The sequence below is a fragment of the Ambystoma mexicanum genome, chromosome 9, assembly GCF_040938575.1.
Source record: "Ambystoma mexicanum isolate Mex_15411 chromosome 9, UKY_AmexF1_1, whole genome shotgun sequence".
NCBI lineage: Eukaryota > Metazoa > Chordata > Amphibia > Caudata > Ambystomatidae > Ambystoma > Ambystoma mexicanum.
In genome coordinates, this window is record NC_090931.1 from 1,049,966,119 (window position 1) to 1,049,987,027 (window position 20,909).

At 42.4% G+C, this 20,909-nt stretch overlaps 1 protein-coding gene across 2 annotated transcripts in view; it reads right to left on the reverse strand.

The window, feature by feature from the left end:
• SLC4A10 (solute carrier family 4 member 10) overlaps window positions 1-20,909 on the reverse strand; it is a 1,479,043-nt gene that overhangs the window by 1,447,258 nt on the left and 10,876 nt on the right. The gene's annotated exons all lie outside the window — the stretch shown is intronic.

The following is a 20,909-nucleotide window of genomic DNA, read 5'->3' on the forward strand; positions in this document are numbered from 1 at the left end:
CCACGGAACAAACTTTAGTTGAAGTGCAGTTAAGATGAGTAAACTTAATGCAACAAAACCCTTGAAATTCAGTGCTTTGGAAAACTCAGGACTGGCAGTGGAAGCAGGTGGCAACAATCTAGTAGAACAAGTGTGAAAAAGACCTTCAGCCAATCTCTCCGATAAGCACAGATGTGTGGAGCATTACCAGGCAATATTTGGCTTGCAGAGAGCAATGGCACATGCTGGATTGTCAAGCCTTTCTCTGCCTCCCCCCCCGCACAGGTACATCACTGCACTCCAGCCATTTAGCATTCTGGACACATCGAGGGACAGGGGATGTGTGGTTATGACAGTGTTTAATGGTCACTATAGAAATGCAGGAGAACATTGCTTGGAAATCGCAACATCAGGATTCAGAGCCGGGGAGTGTGAGTCCGAGTGTGTGTGTGTGTTAGGTTCTCCTGTTGCAGCCTTTCTTTGATCACACCGACCAGTGTTGCAGCTGTGTTGGGCATAGTGGGACTGGTTTCTGCAAGCGCAAAACTGACCTTATCCTCTGCAGTATTTACTACTTGTTTTGGGGTAAATGCACTGCATTTGCTGGCATTCTGCCATTCCATAGCAGGAAAGTGAGCATTTCTCAACCGTGCAGTTTATAGCAGTAGAGCAGTGGTTTTGACATGTGGCTAGGTTCCAGCCCTTATTTTGCACAAGTGTCTGGTATTATTTTGGCCTTTTGTGATAGGCCTGCCTCTACCATGAGCGGTAATTCATAGTTGTGGCCATTCTACACAGTGGCCCTCTGTGTGGATAGTAATGGATTATGGCTTTAAGTGAAGACTACTTTCTAGTCAAAGGTTGGCTAACAATTTCAGAGTAAGTGAGTGAGTGCATGTTGATATTCTATGAGGATATCTATAAACTCACCCTGAGATTGCCAGGAGACAATCCTGTACACAATCTAGGGCTGACAATACATTGCTTAACTCAATACAGGAAAAGGGCAAGTCTGTATGGGAAAATGCTTTCTGGCAAATGTTAGTTATGGCAGATTGTATAATTATTAAAGTGTATTGTACAATTCATACTTGATGATCGCTTATATAAATTGAGTGTTATACATTGAGTGAGATTTTTGGAAGTACCCTTCCCATATCGGACGCTCACCATTCCAGTAATTAACATGGTACAGCTTACTTTTCCAACTTGGCATTGTCAATTGATTTGAAACATTATTTAATATTTTCAGGATCCACAATTACACCCTTATTCTTAATGTAATTGAAGAAAGGTGCATTGTTTTCACAATCCATGTTTAAATACATTTTTGACCATTGTAACATTTCAAAAGAAAAATCATGTTTGCAGCGCCCCCCTATTGACATTGCATGTTTCTCGCGAGCCTCATTTTGATTAAGCTAGAAAAGGAATACATATTTTTAACTAAAAATGGGGGTGCAAGATTCGATCTTGAATGTTGTTAAATGTGTTTAAATTAAGTTATAATGAATTCATGGAATATAATATGTACTGCATGAAAAATGAGACATTGGGTGCAATATCTGGGAACGGAGAGAAATAATTACAGTGAGTTTTGCTTTTTCTTAAAGTGGAAGGGCCATTGCCCCAAATAGCATTAAGATGGTGTGAGATGTGTACCATGACAATCAGACACTGAATAGCTTATAATATATCAATTGACTAATAGCACATCCACACATAGCATCCACCTGCAGGATCAGTGAATACTAATTCAAATACAGAACCATCAAAAACCTAAACAATGGAAAAATCAGGCCCATACTTGACAGCAGGTTATGTGTATACGGGTATCAATTGCTTTTCACTTTGGAGACATTTTTCCCTCAAAAATAACTTTTTGCGATTTGCAGTAATTGAAATGTGTCCATCACTGTTTCGACCAGCAAAACATGTAAAAATGACAATAATGTGCTTACTCAAACTAGAATGTGTGCAAGTATTTTAGTAAAAAGAAGAAACTGGACTTTGGAAGGCAGTTTTGGGTGAATACCTTTAAAGTAGCAGGTGTTGGGCCGATTGTAAAGCGGGCTGAGCTTGCAGTATGGGTGTTAATCGCAGTAATATAGATTTACCTTTGATGAATCTGTGTTGGATTTGGAGCATATGTGTGGACTCACTTTGTGAACTCACTTGACCTGGTGATGTTCAGCTACTGTGATTCGCAATGTTCTATCGAAAGAAATAACACTGTGGAGCAATGTGTGTGGCGGGATGTGTTAGAATTTCATAACAACTCAATGACATTCTTATCTTTCAGAGAAGGCGACCGTATGGCGCTATATGCCCAACTGGTAACCAACCTCTTCCCAAGTATTGGCTTCCAAACAGTTCTTATTAAAAAAAAAGCAATAACTGTAAGTACTTTCAGGTTACATAAAGATGCTTTGATGGTTGGAAGATCGATGTGGACTTTGAAAAGAGTTCTTCAATAATATAGGAAAAGGATACCATAGTAACTTACGCCTAAAATGACTGACATGCAAAGAATGCATACATACGTCCTGAACAAAACACATCTAAAAATCACTGAGGCTATACCAACCAAACCTATAACGACATTGAGGTCTTTTGTGACAAAGGTGTCTGAAATATTGGTAAGGTGAAGTGATCCAAACAATAACTGTACAGCCACAGAGTATACTTTAAGTGAATGCATACAATAGGTGACTCTCACACATTTACTACGTAAATATATATAGGGCAAATGAGCTGGGGTCCATTATGCATTAATAATACCTTATTTTGATGAAATCATATATATGAGCAATATCATAGATGGTATTAATGTGCAGAAACGCAGCTGACACGTACGGTATCATTAGTACAGTAATTAAACTGCACTCACAGCGATGGGTCTATTAGTTTGCTACTGTTTTTGTGAATGTACTTGCCACATTCAAAGTAATTTCTTGATGGACTGGGTAAGTCATATCGCTATATCAAGGTGGGCCCTTTTTCTTACGTGTAATGTAGATATGTAGGTTCTAGTTCCTTGAAAACGGGCCTTCACAGAAGAATTTGATCTCAGAAGTCCGAGTGAGCTTTCATTAAGCCTTTGAAGGGCTACCCATTGCTACCACCTGTGCATGTCAAAGAGAGGACCATGAAGAAAGGCAGGCATTCACATTTCTGTTTTCTAAACATCATTGCAGTGTTTGACAGTGTTGATTGTCCATATTGTGTCTAATTCTAGCAATTAGAACTTTGCTGGTATATCTTGGAAGAAAGAAGACTCTACATATGAATAAGTGGGCTTGAGTCCAAACTGAAACAAACCAAGGTTTGCTCCAGGACTTTATTTTTACTCCAACATGTTCAATATCCTATTAGCTGAGCCCTGAACATGTTTCAACAGGGCACACTTGCTTTTTGTTTCATATGGGATGATGGAAGGAGGGCATGCTTATGTTTTCCGAGTACTCTCTATGAGAAGATCCTGATTGGTTCACAGAGATTAACCCTCACCTTAAATACCTACTGCAAGTGAAGCCTCATAAAGGTAAACATAGATGTGACAGTAAATGTGTCCACATGCCAAGAGAGGGTGGAGCTCACATCCTGTTCAGGAGATGGAGGTGACTTGAGGTGGTCAAATGAATGTATATATATATATATATATATATATATATATATTTGCTGAATTGAATTGATATTTACTTTAAATGTGTAGGTTCAAAAGATAAAAGAAGGCTACAAATTCCTTATCAGGTTTAACAGTGTGTATGGCTGACTATTAAAAGAATACTCAAGAGTGCACATGTTGCAGGAATACTACTTCTATACAGTTGCACTCAGAAAGATGGTATATTTCCTGAAGGACATTGATGAAAGGTCAACATAACAGATTTTTGGCTAACATACGAGGAGTGACCACAATAAGTAAGTCTCTTTTTTGGCTTTCCAAACACATACAATTTAAATAGTTATTTTGTTGAGATGTCTATAATCCCACAGGAAATGAAAGGATGAAATTCATGTACGTTTTCATCCGCCGCAAATGGGGTATTGCAAAGATATGAAAATTAACCCGTGTTTTAACTTACCTCCAGTATATAATACTGATGGGTGCTAAATTGTATCTATGTAAGTTACTGGATACCCAGTTTTGCTGTGAATTTATGGACGTCCTAGTAATGCAAGTACCCACTGCAGATTACTTTGGAGAGTGGTATATGGTCCTTTGAGAATTAATGTTTTCAATGTGCAAACCGTCCCCTGAATAATGTTTTGTAAAGGTTACGATTGTGTCCTTTGTTAACACACCCATGCATGTCTTACCACAAGGATATAGGAAGGAATTATAGGCTATGAAAATCAGACAACTTGTGTGTCTACAATTGGTTTTTAAATGCATAATTTACTGAGGGACTATAATGGGAGATTGTCTGAATGTGTATGCTACTTTGAGAGTTTTAGATAAGCCACATAATGATTAGATGATCTCCAACTGAATTAACCTTTAAGGTGTCTGAATGCTGAATGCTGAATGTCTGAATGCTAAGATAAAAAAAAGCTATCGACCGGGTGTCTTGAGCACTTCATGAGGGCACAGAATGTTGTCCCTCCACAAATGAATATGTATATACACCACGAAGGGCAGGTTCCACAAAGAAACCTAGAGGAAGATAATGTTGGTGTGAGAATCTACAGTGGGCTGTTGGGGTACTGAAAGTAAACGTCAGTTCAAGTGTTGGTCAGATGGTGGTGAGTACAATACTATCTGATTAAATGCAATACTTTCTCTTAACTGATAACACAATCACAATGACATTTGACATTGAAAAAGAAAGTAATCCATGTTTAACAGGAAAAACAAAGTAAACATGATATTGGCCAGAGGTCTTTCTGTAAGAAACTATTCTATGATTCCAAGGTTTAATGACAACACAAAATGTGCTCCTGTAGGTTTACTGCCATGTGGAAGAGCACAGTGAACTGTGTAGTTTGAATTTTAGTTACCAATAATGAAATGTAATACATAGCATGTATTATAAATCATACGAGGGACCAAGTTGTATCTCGGGGCAGGCTGACATATTGTGTGATTGCCTTTACAAGGAAGCATGACCAAAAATGAACATTTTCCTTTTACATGTGGCACAATCTACCTCTCGTGCGAACTTAAAACTACTCAAAGTGTACATGTCCTCAAAATACCCAACAGTTTAAGCACTTAATTAAAGCGACAATATGCCTACCCCAAATCACATCACTTTGACTAGTACATAAAAGATTTAAGGGCCCATCCATGTTTACCAAAGCCAATAGGCCCCATTTCCAAACTACAAGCAATGGCCCTCATTACGAGTTCGGCCGGTAGCCATGCCGCTATTGGCAGCATGGCTGCTGCCGAAATCGCATCTGTGTCCGGGCCCTCGGAATGAGGACTTACCGGGCCATTCCGAGTTTGGATGGCCCGGTAATTCCTCCCTCAAGGACCCGGACACGGTCCTTGCCCATTCCCATTTCAGCCCCCATAGGGCTGAATGGGAATGGCAGAGGGAGCAAACAACGGGCCATAACGAGATGGCCCGTTGTTTGCTCCCTCTTCCGCTCGCGGGACCCGGTAAGCACGCCTGGTTTTCCCAGGCGTGCTTAACGTGTCCCGCGAGGGGACCTCGTAATGTGGTGGAACGGGTTGAACGGCGCCATCACCTTTTACGCCGCCGTTTAACCCGTTCCGCCAGTGTCGTAATGAGGCCCAATATATTTAATTAAGGGTAGTTTCCTCAGAAAGGCCCAACACCACAGTCTTATTTTTTTTTTTACTTATCTGAAAGTGAATAATTCCAGTGCCTGGTCGACCATTACGTGCAATTTCATTAAAAAGAACAAGCGGTACTTGTTGCGAGCAAGTGCTCGCAACAAGTACCGCTTGACCGCTTGCTTGGACTGCTGAGCTGCTGTGGACCATAGTCCCAGGACTTTGCGGACTTTTGTGTATTTTGTGCTGCTTTGTGCTGCTCCTTTAAGGAATCAGAAGTGACTGAACGGAACGGTAGTAAGGAAGTGGCACTGGCGGCAGTGTGCAACTTGTTGCAACTTGGTTGTTTTGGTCACAATATCAACTGATCTTTGTTCTATTTTCCTAGGGCCTGCCTCTGCCGGCTTCCAAACCCTCCTCTTCCTATATTTCCGAGTTTGCACACGCACCAACGCGCGCGCACTCGTAAGCAAATACTCGCAACAAGTACCACTTGGCCGCTTAGCCGAGCAGCCGGCAGTTGGCAGGGGATTTTGGTTGAGGAAAATTAAGTGGGTTTTGTAAGAGAATGAATATACGTGGCAGATTTTACTCTTTAAAATCTGATATGCCAAATGCTGTCAGGATGTCCACTAATCTAGATAAGCAAGTGCATATCACTCAGAAGTCAATTACACTTAACCTTTCAACTGCACCACTGTTTCACAGCAGAGCGCCTGCGTTTCAGCCACATGGCTTATCGACACCGAAACCTACTAACAAATGTAGATCTACAAACGATAACGTGGCCATTGTGTCTGTCCATCAAAGAAATGTTGGTTTGTCAAGGAAACAGTGTACATCTGGCAGCGTGGGAGAGGTCACACATGTTTTATCAGATGACACCATTTTGGACTCTGCATGCCCCATTCCAGTGAGTAAATGGGGGCTCCATGCAATGAGCTCACACTCCTCAGTTTCCCAAGGACAAAGTGGGTACAGCCCAGAGGTTTCAATATATGCAAGCAATGCGAATCACCCATATCCATTCGTAGTTCTCAGCATAATCAAGAAAGTGCAGGTTTGACAGACTCATCCTTTCAAGACCAATCTGTATTCTTTGTTCCGCCCACTCCATGGCGTCCTTCGCCACAACCCAGAGGGGAGAGCTTGGAGGTACAGGTGTTGATGATTCAAATGGTGCTAACTGCCATTAACACCACCTTAATGACCCTTTTTAAATTGTTCAAAACACTTGATTTAAAAATCTCCAAACAAGCGACTCAAGTGGAACTTCTAGCGTCCTGTCTCCAAAATAAACACATCTGGCTCAATCACCCTAAACAGATTCCATTACAAGGGGATGAGTTGGGGTGAACAATACCTGTAGTGGTCAGGTAATTGAGGCCATAGATATTGAACATGTTCCGGTGTTGCAGGAGCACAATGTGGAGTGCTTAACTGTTGTGCCCGTAATCAATAACATAATCTGACCGGTAACGGAGTCTCCCAAAGCATCGATTGCTCAGCCGATAAATGTATCATGGACAAGTGTGTTAGACTCGCCGGCCAAATGCGGCGAGGCGTGTGTATGTACTTTGCAACAATCGAAAGGTGTCTGTCTGAGAAGCACGGGAGAGGGCAGTTTTGTCCTAAAAAAGAGGGAAAAGAAAAAGAAAGGCTTGCGAGGATCAGTAAAAAAATCAAAAAATGTGCCTCTATTAAGATATCCAAAGTCCTCGTTAAACTCCTTTTTTAAAACATTGGGCCTCATTACACGGTAGGCGGTAAGGGTTTACCGGTACTGGTATTTTTCAGGCGTTAAAAACCAACCCGCAAAGGGACCAGTGGAGCTAATTACGGTACCGCAATTTGCAGTACCGTAATTAGCGCCTTCCCCATTCCCTATGGGGCAAAAATGGGAATGGGGAAGGGCAATGGTGGAAGGGGGAATTACCGCCCCGCCAACCTTGGAATGGGGCTGTAATTCCCCTTTCCACCAAGGCGGTGCCCGTATTTTACCGGCATGAACCATGGCGCTATTAGCGCCATGGTTCACCGCCTTCCGTGTAATGAGGCCCATTGACTTCAACCAAAACAAAAACTGTGGGTGTAGCAAACTGTGGTGATCCAACAGTGGATCAGATGACCAATCCAGTTTCACAGGCAGAGGTGGGTGTGGATACTGTTGCTAACAAATTTACCCTAGCTTATGCTCCATTCAATGATCTTGTGCATGAACTTTAGAGAAATGGTAATCCATGCGTACATCCCGCCTTGAATCCTCAGAAAGCTCCAGAGATGAATATGGTAGCTGATGAGGCACCAATATCGGGAGAGTTGAATCCTGGGAGACCAGCGGTGCTGGCTGAACTGCGCAAAACAGTTGATTCCTATCTGGCGGAACGTGTGCAGTGTGTGAATTGTGAACTTTAGCGGCGTGGTCCCGGAGCACAGCATAAATCTGTTTCATGGGCAAGCTCGGTGAATGAGTGTCCTAAAGTTGCAATTAGAGGGGACAGCTTACCTCCGAGGCTGCAGCAAAATAGTGCTCCTCAGGACTTTGTCAATCCAAGCTTTATGCCCAACAAACTTACAAGTCAGGGTTTACAGGGCAAATCCATGGAGCCGGTGCGTGGTGTTTCTCAGCATTCAATAGCCCTGCAGTCAGATTGCCACTCCTTAACCTTAAAATGCAGAGAGGGGCCCTATGATACCTATAACTTGAACAGACAAAGTGTTCTTAATGTTTTTGGTGATTTGGTCGAGCTTGAAGATATTGTGTCCGGTGACTTTGCACAAGTAGCATATCTTTCAGACACGGTTACTTCAATTGTAAAATTATGGATTCCATCTGGGGTAGTCCTAAATGCCATATGGAAAGTAAAAATGAAACTGTTTGAGATGGGGTTTTTAATTTCGCAGGATCCAGAGCAATTGGCGCTAAGAGCAGAGGTGATTCATGCATGGGATAAAATCTATGTAGGCTCTTGCAATGAGGAACGACCAGGTAGGGAGGGGTTTCCAACAGTATAACCACCAATACATCCATAGCCACTCTCTTTTAGAGTGGCGAGTTGGAATACGCAAGGGCATTCTCATTTGAAAGCTTCCATCAAATATTTTCCACAACAATTTGACTTAATTGCTCTCCAAGAGACCTGTTATACTGAGTCCCCAGTTTGGGACAACTATGATGTGGTCCTCTTACCTGCAAAAGTCGTCCTGAAAGGTCGTCCTTCATCGGGGTTACTAGTGGCTGTAAGGTTAAATCATGGCGTGACTATTGAAGCATGGGGACTTGTAGGTTTGTATATTCAATTGGTGAAAATAACATGCGCAAAACACATCATTGCACTTGTCAACATATATCGCAACCCGATGGGATTGACAGATACAGCATTTTATATAGAATTGACAAACCTTTTGGACCTCATTGCAGTCACGGTCGAGATCACCGATACTATAATAGCTGACGATCTAAACCTTGACTGCATAACCATAACCTTAAAAACTAAGGCAAAAGAGGCATCTATCTGGTCCAATTTTATGAGGGACGTACATTTTTGCATGCACAATGGAGCTGTGGAAGGGGACATTCCATCGCAACACACCCTCATCGAGAAGCATGTAGGAGTGCGATTGACTACATGTATGTCGACCAGAGGTTGTTTGATAAAACTCATTCAATTGAAGTAGTCCCCCTAACACAAAGTGACCACCATCTGCTAGCCTTATATATTCAATGGACAGGAGTGAAACTAATCTGCAAGTGAATGATGCAACAGGTTGTTGTTAATAGTGCTGAAACACGATTGAAGTGGACACAAGCTAACCTAGTCGAATTTTCAAGGCAAGTTAATTTGCACACCAATTTTTACGCATTGATCTAATACACAGATTTTTTAGAACCATTCAAATACACTGTCATTCCACCGCAGGGTAATAGAACTCATATCCATGCTTTTTATGATGAAATCAAACATCGAAAAGGGGCTTACCGCAAGGAGAAAAGAGTGATAATGGCTGCAAATATAAGTAATATCTTTCAGGCCTTGAGATCGGCCAAATGTAAATATCATAATTGGGTACGTGGCCGGCGGTCGCTGATCTTTCAACGTGACAGCGAACATATGTTGAGGGCCATGGCTGCGAAAAATTCAGCAGAGATTGGGAGGCTCTTGAACCACCAATATGACTTGAAACAAGCTACTGTGCAAACAAGTGCTGTACAGGAACAGCACTGGGTGGCCCACTATACATCTTTATATGAGGATCGGGCATACAAGCCAGTAGATTATGTAAAAGAAACTACATCAAAATGGTCAATTGAGTGCTCCCCAGAGATCTTCAAAAAACTAATAAAAAAATTGAGCTCCTCCAGAGCAGCGGGCCCAGGACGGCCTCCATAATGCCTTGTTTAGAGGGGATCCGCAGTACTGGGCAATAATCCTCTTCAAAATCTTTGATCAAATCATGGTAAGACGCAGGTTACTGGACTCATGGAAAACCTCTGTTATAGTTCCTATATATACAAAAGGAGACCGTACAAACCCACAAAACTACTGATCAATCATGCTATTGGACGCGCCAGGAAAGCTTTTTGCTAAACTAATCCTGCCCGACTTTAATGTGTGGACAAAGTTAGTTCAGCTAAGAGACCCACAACAGACAGGTTTTATTGTGGGGCTAGGCACAAATGTTAATCTCCTCTCTCTTAATGCTATAAAAACACAATGGGCCTCATTACATGGTAGGAGGTAACCATGGCGCTATTAGCGCCATGGCTACCCCCTACCGCCTTCTGTGTCTGGGTAGGCAGTATGGGGATTTACCGGGTCATTCCGACCCTGGAGGACCCGGTGAATCCCCATGCCAATTACCATTCCCCATTCCCATTTGAGCCCCCATAGTGCTCAATGGGAATGGGGAAGGAGCAAATAACGGTACTGCGATTAGCGGTACCGTTATTTGCTCTGAAGTCCCTCAGCGGGTCTCGTCCCTAACGTGTGGTCTGACCACACGTTAAGGACGGGACCCGCTGAGGGACCTCGTAGTAGGGTGGTAAGGGATTACCGGCACCGGTGCCCTTACCGGTGCCGGTAATCCCTTACCGCATAACGTGTAATGAGGTCCAATGTCATACAACCAAACAATCAGTTTTTTTGCCTTTGTGGATTTACACGCGGCCTCTGATTTGATCTCCCGTGTACTCCCCATGGACAAATTAAAGAGAGATGGATGTCCACCGTTATTACATGATATCATTCACGCCTTCCATTCAGATTCGCCTTACTTTGGAAGGGCTATTATCATCCCCAATCATGACAGCACATGGCCTTAAACAAGGCTGTCTATTAGCATCTGCAATTTTGTATTACTTCATGCAAGATCTCTAACATAACTTTTTGCACATATTGTCTGATTCACTGATGCTCAATGGCAAAATCATCACAAATCTAAAGTGTGCAGACAATATCATCCCCATCTCCAAAACCCCGGTAGGGCTGCAAAAATTGCTTTCAGCATTCAACTTGTATTTAGAGTTGAATCAACTAAAAATCAATGCAAAGATAACTCAAATAATTAAGTATTCAGCCTATAAGAACAGGCAAAAATCTTATTGTACCGTAATGGTAAGTTCACAATCAAACCAGCAATTTTATACTGGAATCTAAAGCAATTCCCACAATTCCCTATGGTGTAGAAACATTACCAATCTGGTAAGTACAGAATTTGGAAAGATTAGAAGCCAAATTTTGGCAATCAGTTTTACATCTGCCGCAGTGTGTGCCGAGTTTGTAGTTGCGCTACTTTTCTATTTGTAATTGTGTATGTTTTGCTTAACGTGATCATGGCTATAATAGTAGGATTACTGAATTGTATGACCATACAGCCTACATTCTTTTTAATTGTGGATATGTGTGATGTTATTTTTTTTTTTGTATCATGGAATAAAATTAGTTATATTTTTGTAAAATATATCACTTTGGTTTGTCCATTTTTGCAGGACTGAATGTTTTTGTGATTCAGAGAGGACACATTACAAATATTTTAATTAAGGAGTTGGCAACCTTTCCTTTGTGATGTATAATACAACCCATCATCACACAGCAAAATTCAATGGCCCAATAAAATCAAAGGTAGGACCTGGTGGTTGTGACACAAAGAAGGAAACCTATCAAAGGTGCTGTCCAATACAAACTGCTCTGTTAGATGATGCTACCTGGGTGGTGTTTGCTGGTTATTTAAGATCAAATACATAGGAGGATGGGTTGGTTTTGGGAAAATAGTGAAGCAAGAGGGACCAACCAAACAGGGAGAAGCAGATTGGAAACAAATTGGATGTATCTGATGGGCAACTCTCTTGAAAATTGCCTTCTTTCACCTTGGAAGGAATTAAGAGGCATTTTTCCAAGACAGGAACCTATTACAAGAGAGGGAATTTGAGAGCAGATGAACAGACCTAAAGGAAGAGCTATCCTGGCCAGTTGGTGTCCCTACCTGTGCTTGGCCTTTGAAAGACAGACAAAAAGTGAGTATTCAAGTCCCTGATTTAGTCATGTCTCCTGATCATTAAGTAAATCCCAGATTTCATGAAGAAGTCGGTAATCTGCTTGGTATCAACTTTCTCTCCTGTGGGAAATCAAGCGTCTTCATCCCAGAAAACAACTTCAAATATAATGTCTAAGCCTTGGTCCTATCCCAATTGGATGGTTGTGATGCGCTTTTGGAAGGTCTTTCAGTGTCTACCCTGACGCCCCTGAGAAATATTGTGCATGCTGCAGCACGACTCAAAGAAATCCGCAAATTTGACTGCATCACCTCGACCCTCATCGAACTGCACTGGCTGACACTGCAAGTCTGTATCATCTTCAAATCCTGCTGCATCATCTACAAGGCTGTTACCTTGAAGTCTCCAAGCTACCTCACTGAGAAAATAAGCATGTCCTGAGGTCTACGATCCACCAGAAGTAAGGACATATGCATTTGTTAACTTTACATGTGCAGGAAAGAAAGAACCAGAAGACAGGCCATTTCTTTCTACACCCCAAGACTCTGGAACCTCCTCCCCATCAACATCAGACTCTCACCCTTGCTTCTACAGTTCAATACGGAGTTTAATAACCTCCACTTCAAGTAATAGCTTCTTTCTAACAGCTGGGTCCACACACCCTCCAGTCCCCACCCTGAGACTGGGTGTTCTGCTCCCACTATGTCCTTGCATGGTTTCTTACAGCTCTCTTGCTGCCAAATTGCCCATCCTCCTTACAAGGAGGGTGGGCTGCCAAATTGCCCACCCTCCTTGTAAGCTCCATATTCCCTTGTGTATCTTCTTCCCTCAACTGGTTCTTCTCCCTTTGATTGTAAAGTGCTCTGTTGCTTCTGAAATTAGGTCTGCACTCAATAAATACCCTAATAATATTAATATAGTAAAACGTATTTTGGAATCCTGTTTAAAAGCTATACCAGTAAAAGGGCAATATTTTGCAAGGTGTATGTGGATGGCAATCTACACTTGAAATTGACACTTGGGTAGCATGACAATGTGGCATTATCTCTTGCAATTTTGGATCTCTGGAGACCTGAGACATCTGCGATTGAAACATGGAATGAAACATCCTTTGTTTGGCCTTTGCCATAGTCGATAAAGTAATTGAAATCTGTTCCTTAAAAACACATGGAACTGTGGTATTGTGAGGTTGAACTTTGTGCCTTGAACATAGTGAGTTAGATCCCCATGTCCCAGCATTCCCAAAGAAGCTAGAACTCTATGAAACCCAAGCCTTTACAATTATTTGTAACCAATACAAACATGTAAATTAATATGTATGCCCAAGCTCGGAACCATGTCTTGTCATAAATCGTAACCAACATTCTGGATTGAAATCAGTCCAAGGATTGGTGAATTCTACAAGAGCAACCTGTTACTCTGATGCCGATACCTGCTATTGTTTTCACAGAAAGCTAAGTAAAATGTTTCAAATGTTATTCAGAGAACTGCTTCACATTTTGATTTCGGGGGAGGCGTGATCTGACAGACATTCTATAACGTAAATTGATAGTTTCACAAAAGTTAAAATCAAACAATGTCAATTTGTGTGTCTGTATTTTCAAATATTTGAGTTCATTGTCTACAATAGTAGTTAATATTTGTTTTTCTATGTATTAATGATTGTGCAAATTTCAATTAAAACATTAGTGAGAAAACAGCAGGCAGGCTGTTTTTTCCTTTATGTAGAAAAGCTGCCTGATATCATTTGTAAAATTCTCTATGACACCTAACATTGGAACATAGGGGACACTTCATATTCCTTGATTCATTATTTTAAATAAAATAAAAATGTTCACTTTATAGCATCCTGTTTCTTGTCTCAGGTTGTAGAGTGGGATTGCTGAAGTCGGGGCCATTAGACTGGGGATATTTCTTTATAAGGAAGAACCAACCCCATAACAGTAAAAATACATAGCATGGACCAATCTCATTGCAGGTGCGAGCTCTTTCTTCTATGTACGAAGCTCTGTAAATAGAACATGTTTATATGCAATTAGTATTATCCAGCTGACGTCAGTACATATTTAACAGGCTAAGAAAGATGAAACTCTGAATTAGCCTTGGCAGGATTCAAACCTGCAACCTTCAGGTCAGAGAGTACTCAACCTGCTGGGCTGATTCACCAGCTTAATACCACAACAGAAAAGAAACAGAGTCAACCCTGGACTAGGTGCCCTCCAAATTGTGCACCTTGGACACCCTCTGCCCATCGGCACAGACAGAGGGCTGCCAACGCTGTATTTCAGTCAGAATCACAGATTTTCATTGGTCTGAAATACACCATGAGGTTTACAAGGAGGAAGTCAATGGGTGTCATTATCAGTTTGCCACTATCCCAACAGTAATTCCGGCAGATACCAGCAAATTGACCTACCGTTACAGCTCCTGATATTCCAGGTGCCGGCAACAGCGGCCCTTCCTCGTTCCATGGAGTCCTGTAGTACTCCATGGAGGGGATTGCCGGTATTACCGGGCGCTGGTAATACAAGCATTATTTTGCCAGTTGGGGCCTGATTTTCATCAGCTCTTGGCTGGAGGTAAATCAGTCACCCCACCAGCAAAACTGTGGTGGTAACAGAATTACTGCCACTTTCACCAACACTTTTCCCATATTGCAAAACTTATAAGGACCCCCGCTGTCTTAAAACAGGTGCACAGGCCCTGTAAGCATGTGTGCACTGTATAATCTCAGATGACCTAACAGAGTACAAAGGCCAGAAAGACATGAATGCTGATAAACTCTTTGCAGCTGCTGGGCTAAAGTCTCATAGGAAGATCGACAAATGGAAGGGTTAAACTAGACATATAGGGCCTCATTACATGGTGGGCGGTAAGGGTTTACCGGTGCTGGTAAGGGCACTGGTACCGGTAAACCCTTACCGCCTTACTACGAGGTCTCTTTGCGGGACCCGACCTTAACGGCTGGTGTAGACCAGCCGTTAAAGTTGGGACCCGCAAAGGGACCTTGTTGCTAATTACGGTACCGCAATTTGCGGTACTATAATTAGCCCCTTCGACATTCCCATTGAGCCCTATGGGCAAAAATGGGAATGGGGAAGGGCCATGGAGAAAGGAGGAATTACCGCCCCGCCAACCTTGGAATAGGGTGATAATTCCCCTTTTCTCCATGCTGGTACTGGTATGGTACCGGCGGCAACCATGGTGCTAGTAGCACCATGGTTTACCGCCTACCGTTTAATGAGGCCCATAGTCCTGGCTGTGATCTGGTAGACAATATTAAATGTATACATAGAAAATGTGGCTATGTGTAATAAAGTGAAAACACTAACTGGAAATGCAGCTTTAACGGATAAAAGTATTCTTTAACAGTTAAATACTGTTCCCTACTTCTATAAACCAGAACCCCTCTTTCTGAGCTAGTTACTTATTGCTTAGGGATTATGCATTATTTTCTGCAGTCTAAATACTCCACAAAAATGTAGAATGATTCATAATGGAGCCACCAGTTGCAAAGATGTATACGTTGTATGCTTTGTATTCGTTCTGTGTTCTACTGAAAGTACTCTCTGCAACAGAGACATTGGCCCTTTTTCCGAGTGACTCTCATCAGTGGTTCTAAGTTGCTGCCATTTATACCTCTCACTGTGCAAAACGTGCCTGTTTTTTGATAATAAATTTGCTTTAATGGGTCATTATGACGAGTACGAGAATGAGTTGTTTTTTATTTTTTTTAACTGCTGATTTTTCAAATGTGAGATCTCTTTGTGCGAATTTCATAGAGAGCGAATAGCTACGTTTTTCTTGACCCTCTGTTGAACAAAGAGTCTTTAGGTGTTTCCGGATCCTGGGAACCTAGTAAGTCATTAGGCCTCATTAGAAGTCTTGAGGTATCCCGCCAGTAAATCTGGCAGGATACCACCAGACAGTATTGCTGTTACCAGCACTTGGTCTGCCGGAATTACTGGCAGATTCCAAGTGCTGGTAAGTTCTGGAATTCCCCATTTCCTCCCTGTATGGAATTGCCAGTATTGCCGGCGCTGGTAATATTTGTATTTTTTGGTGGAGGGGTGCCAGAATTACTAGAACCTCCAAAATGCAGGTAAATCCGGCCACCCAACCACCAAACTTGGCGTTTGCCGGTGTGGTAACGTGCTGGTAAACGATATTATCGGCACGTTAATACCGCTCCAGCAAACATGTAATGAGGCCCATTGACTCTGCTGCAACTTTTTTGTTGCAAGATGATCTGCTTGTCATCTGCATAGTTCTAAATGTCAACGCCAAAGGTTTGCATCACTTTCACTAGAAGCATTAAATACACAAACAAATAGTGTCCTTGATATGCTGGTATTTGCTGCTGGTAGTTTCCTTGCGTCTGGAATTCTAGGCTGTTTGTTGCTGAGACTACCTGATCATTATCTCGCTGTGTGCCCCCATCAGTCTAATGTCTGTGCCTCGCATTACAAAAAAAATGTGTTTTCTAATGCTCCTGTTCTGTCCTCACCGCTGTGTGCTCCTCCGCTGTCCTCACCACTCCCTCCCGCAGCCTGCAGGGCCCCACTTCCTTGTTATTTCGCCAGTCATTTCTGTTTCGACGTTCCCCTCCGCTCTTCTGTGGTGCCTCTTTACAATTATGCCAATTGAAATAGAAAACCATACCCGTTCCTGGTGGACATCTTGAAATGGCTTTTATCTGTTGCCCGTCCTCTGTTTTTTCTTTTTTGAGCACTGAATGTTTGGCATTCAGAGCCTGAAACTGAAAAACCGCAGCTAAACCTGAAACCTAACCCTGCAGACAGTGTTAATGGTGTTAGTGCCCTGGAGATGCCTCTGACTGGGGTTAATTGTCCTCAACACTTATTACCACACCTCACTTCATTTGGGACCATTAACGTACGTAGTAGGAGCCTCCCAGGAGGGCAAGCAGTAAAGGGCAACCTTGTCACTACCAGAATTCTATTGGAAAGGACTTATCTTTTCCAGGACTGGCCCTTGGATGTTTACCTGCTGGAGACAAATAAGACCCGTTTGTTGACCGTGTTGAACGCGACCTATAGGGTGTACAATATCAGCGTGGTAACACTGTCATAGTCAACCGATACCGTGAGATGGACTAGCTCGGTGGCGAGTAGCGATTCTGTTCATGGCCTGCCGACCTGGACAAAGCCCTGCTGGTCTGAAATCAAAGGTGTCATTGTTCACCAAGGAATATTTGGAGTGGATTAATGGCTGTTCAGTTGAATAATTTAGATTGATAACACTGGATGATGTTGTATCTCCAGCATGCATAAAGCTCATATGAGTTTAAAATGTTTAAATAACAGAGACACTCAAAAGGCCCTCCCTCTGATAAGGCAAGGTGATGTAATGTAAAAGGCCTTTTTTTTTTGCATTTTTAAAGCGCTCACAGAGCCCGGGGGCATCGAGGCACTATTACAGGAATATGTCTTAGTTGAATATTCATAACGTCCTTAATACCCAGAGGTTTCTAAGCGCGGACCCAGGGATCAAACATGTGTTGCTTCATGTCGTCTTGTTTCCAAGGCGAGCACGTTGCCGCTGAGCTATCCTCCCAGGACATATACCATGCCACGTGGCAATGCCATTGTGCTTGTGCAAGATTGTGTCCCTGGATGGGAGGGTAGCCTTTTGCAATAAATCATGCCCTAAGGCACAATAATTAAAATGCCTGTTTTTCAAAAGGCATATGTGCGTGAGAAGGTTGGGGGGGACTCAGGCGAAATAAGGAATGATATGGCTGCTTTCCGTGAGCCGCCGCTGTGCCATTTCATGGGCTAGCACCATGAGTAAGGTGCCTTTTGTCTTGTGAAGCTGTCCTACAGGACAGAGAACATTGCAGTTCTTAGTGTTAGAGGTAGGAAACGGGATGGTCAAACTCATAAGGTGATGTGTTCTGGTGCCAACTGTAGAGGAGGTCCCAAGTATAACCCGCACTCCAACCGTCCATTTTGAAGTACCAGGAACGTTCACACCGTGATATGTGACGTATGATGAGCAAATAAACCAGCAGACAGCCACAGTGGGGCTCTGTCCAGTACCTATCAGAAGAACAGCACCTATTGAAGTACCAATACCAAGGAAACCATGGACAGTAAGGTATCCATTGAGAAAGCCATATCAACCAATAAAAAGAAATTAAGATCGTCTAAGTACAGTCCCTGAAGAAACCAAAAAGGTATTGCTGGAAGACGAATGGTGATGTCACACGAACCTGGACTGACTCACATATATAAGAAATGACCACCAGAGAATGACGTAAAGAGATGAAACGCCATGAATAAAGGATATCGTGAACCTAAAGTGAAAGGACAATGTCAAGCATAAGAAGCTTAAGCCATGTGCATGGTGAAGATAGTCAACCAAGTTTACACATGTACATATGCTTGGAACCGCAAGACAGCTAAGAAAATCGTGTGGCTTGCTATGCTTAGTAGAAAGATAGTGCGGCAAGCGCCACTATACAGAATCTACCTCAAAGAAGTATGTTAGATAAGTATATTTCCACTTTGCACAAGAAACAGAATAGACCAAAAGGTTACTAAAAGGCCACATGAGAAGAGTTCCATATTTGGCAAAATCAAGACTACAGCGGCAGAAACGAAACTCAGCAGAGGCAAATCATGCTGGAGAACCAAGGTCGTATCTGTCAAGATAGACGAACAGTGGCTACAAGTAATTGAAGAAAAGAACAAAATATACTGCTCTGAAGGGTCAAGATAAGAAGCCGAAGGCAGGTGGTGGATGAAATGAAAGTCAAATACACAAATTGCACGAAGAAGAGGCAAATTCACGGTGTCTGAACCACGTGACAAGCCGAGCGAGCAGAAGTAAGCCTTTCACACCTACGTATAGAGCCTTATCGTATCCATCCTCCTTAACTTTCTCAGACCAAGAAGCAGATTCAAGGCCAAATGACAAAGCAGTAATTGACACACGGCCACTAAGGTGATGAATGGCTGTAACATAAATTGAAGGAAAGCTGGTGTACAGACTTACTCCCTGCACCTGGCCTCATTATTCTGCGTGCTGCTAAGCGAAGTGGAAAGGTACGGGTGGGGTTGGTGCCAACCCAATCACAAGGGACCAAGTAATCTAGGGTCCTATAGTTAGCAGAACCAATGAGACGTCGTACTCTTAGTGACGTCTACAGTAGCTAGTTTGAAGGTAGGGCTTAGATGCCCCACCTGACAGTGTTTACCCAATCCTCTTACTCTGTTACCATATACAGATATAGGACCTATAGTAAAGTTTCCTTTCCTGAACCAATAGAATTGTATGCCAACTTTTAAGCATTACACGTCAATGATGACGAGTTTTCTGTATAAATGTTATGATTTTTATGAAGTTCGTTAGAGTTGAAGCGAGAAGGAAGATCGCACCACTGCTGATATTCATAACTCCCCGGTTTTTGTACTTGTCATTAAACGGACTCCCTTTGCTGAACCGTCGAGTTGTCATTATTGATTTGGTGTTGGAATATTTAATCTGCACCCCCATCCATCTCACGGGTGCTGCTATCTTGTCTTAAAGTGCTTCTGGGCAAACCCCGACTCTTTGGGCCATTTGGGGATCCCGGAGCACACAACCCTTTTCAGCCTATATACTTACTCTGTATGCCTACCTGGAAAGCATTTCATTGGACATCGCTCGCATCAGTGGGAAGTAAATTCCAGTATTAAGATACGCAGACGGCGCTATCCAGTTCGCCATTACTCCAGCAGTACTGCATACATGTGTGAAGCTAAATATATCTTGAATGGCAGAGCAGGACCTGATAGCTAATGTGAATATGTCTAATATAATGGATGTAGCAAAGAATGGGTAAAGCTTAATCCAAGATTCTTGAGGGACCAGAAATCAAAGTTCCTATATCTGGGTATTTGTTATAATTCTACCCTTCCCTAGTGAGATCGAATGTGTAATCAAGCAATGAAAATCCAGAGTAATGGGTCAGTTTTGCGATTTGCAGAAAACCTTAATAGTCATGCCATGGAGCCAATATTAAAAATGTACAAGGCATAATCTGTTGCAATTGGGCTGCATTGTGCATCAATTTGGAGAGTTCAAAAAACTACATTTAGTACAGAATAAATCATTGTACTCAGTTTGGATTTGGGTCTCCCGAACAATGCAACAGCATTTGAAGTTCATATGGAATTGGGTATGTATGAAGTCTATGGGAAAAGGAGGAGCATACTCGTCCTTAGCACTTAAGGGGTTAATTTGATATCTGTGCAACCACTGTTTCTGGGATACGCTATGGAGAAATCATGAGGCTGAGTTAACAGAGGAGGTGCTTAAAGGCACAGCACTCTGAAAGACAAAGTACCATGGCCGAATTGTATAGGGCAAAAACTCAGATCATTGGGTTTGGAGCATTGCTTCCTGCAACTGGAATGTATCCCCTCTGGTGCAACGATCCCCATTCCGGGCCTGATTCACAGAATCTTTAATAATGGGACAATCTCATAGGAAAACTCTCTGTGAATCAGGCTATATGTATATCTCCGTGCATCATTAGGCTAAGCACAGAATCTGAGGACCCGCTCGGGCAAACAGAACCTGTGAGATCTTATTTGCCCATTGCTCCAGGATCTACACTAGCAGAATATTTCAAATGTTTAACAGTGCAAAACCACAGGTTTGCTTTGGTTTGATTCAGGC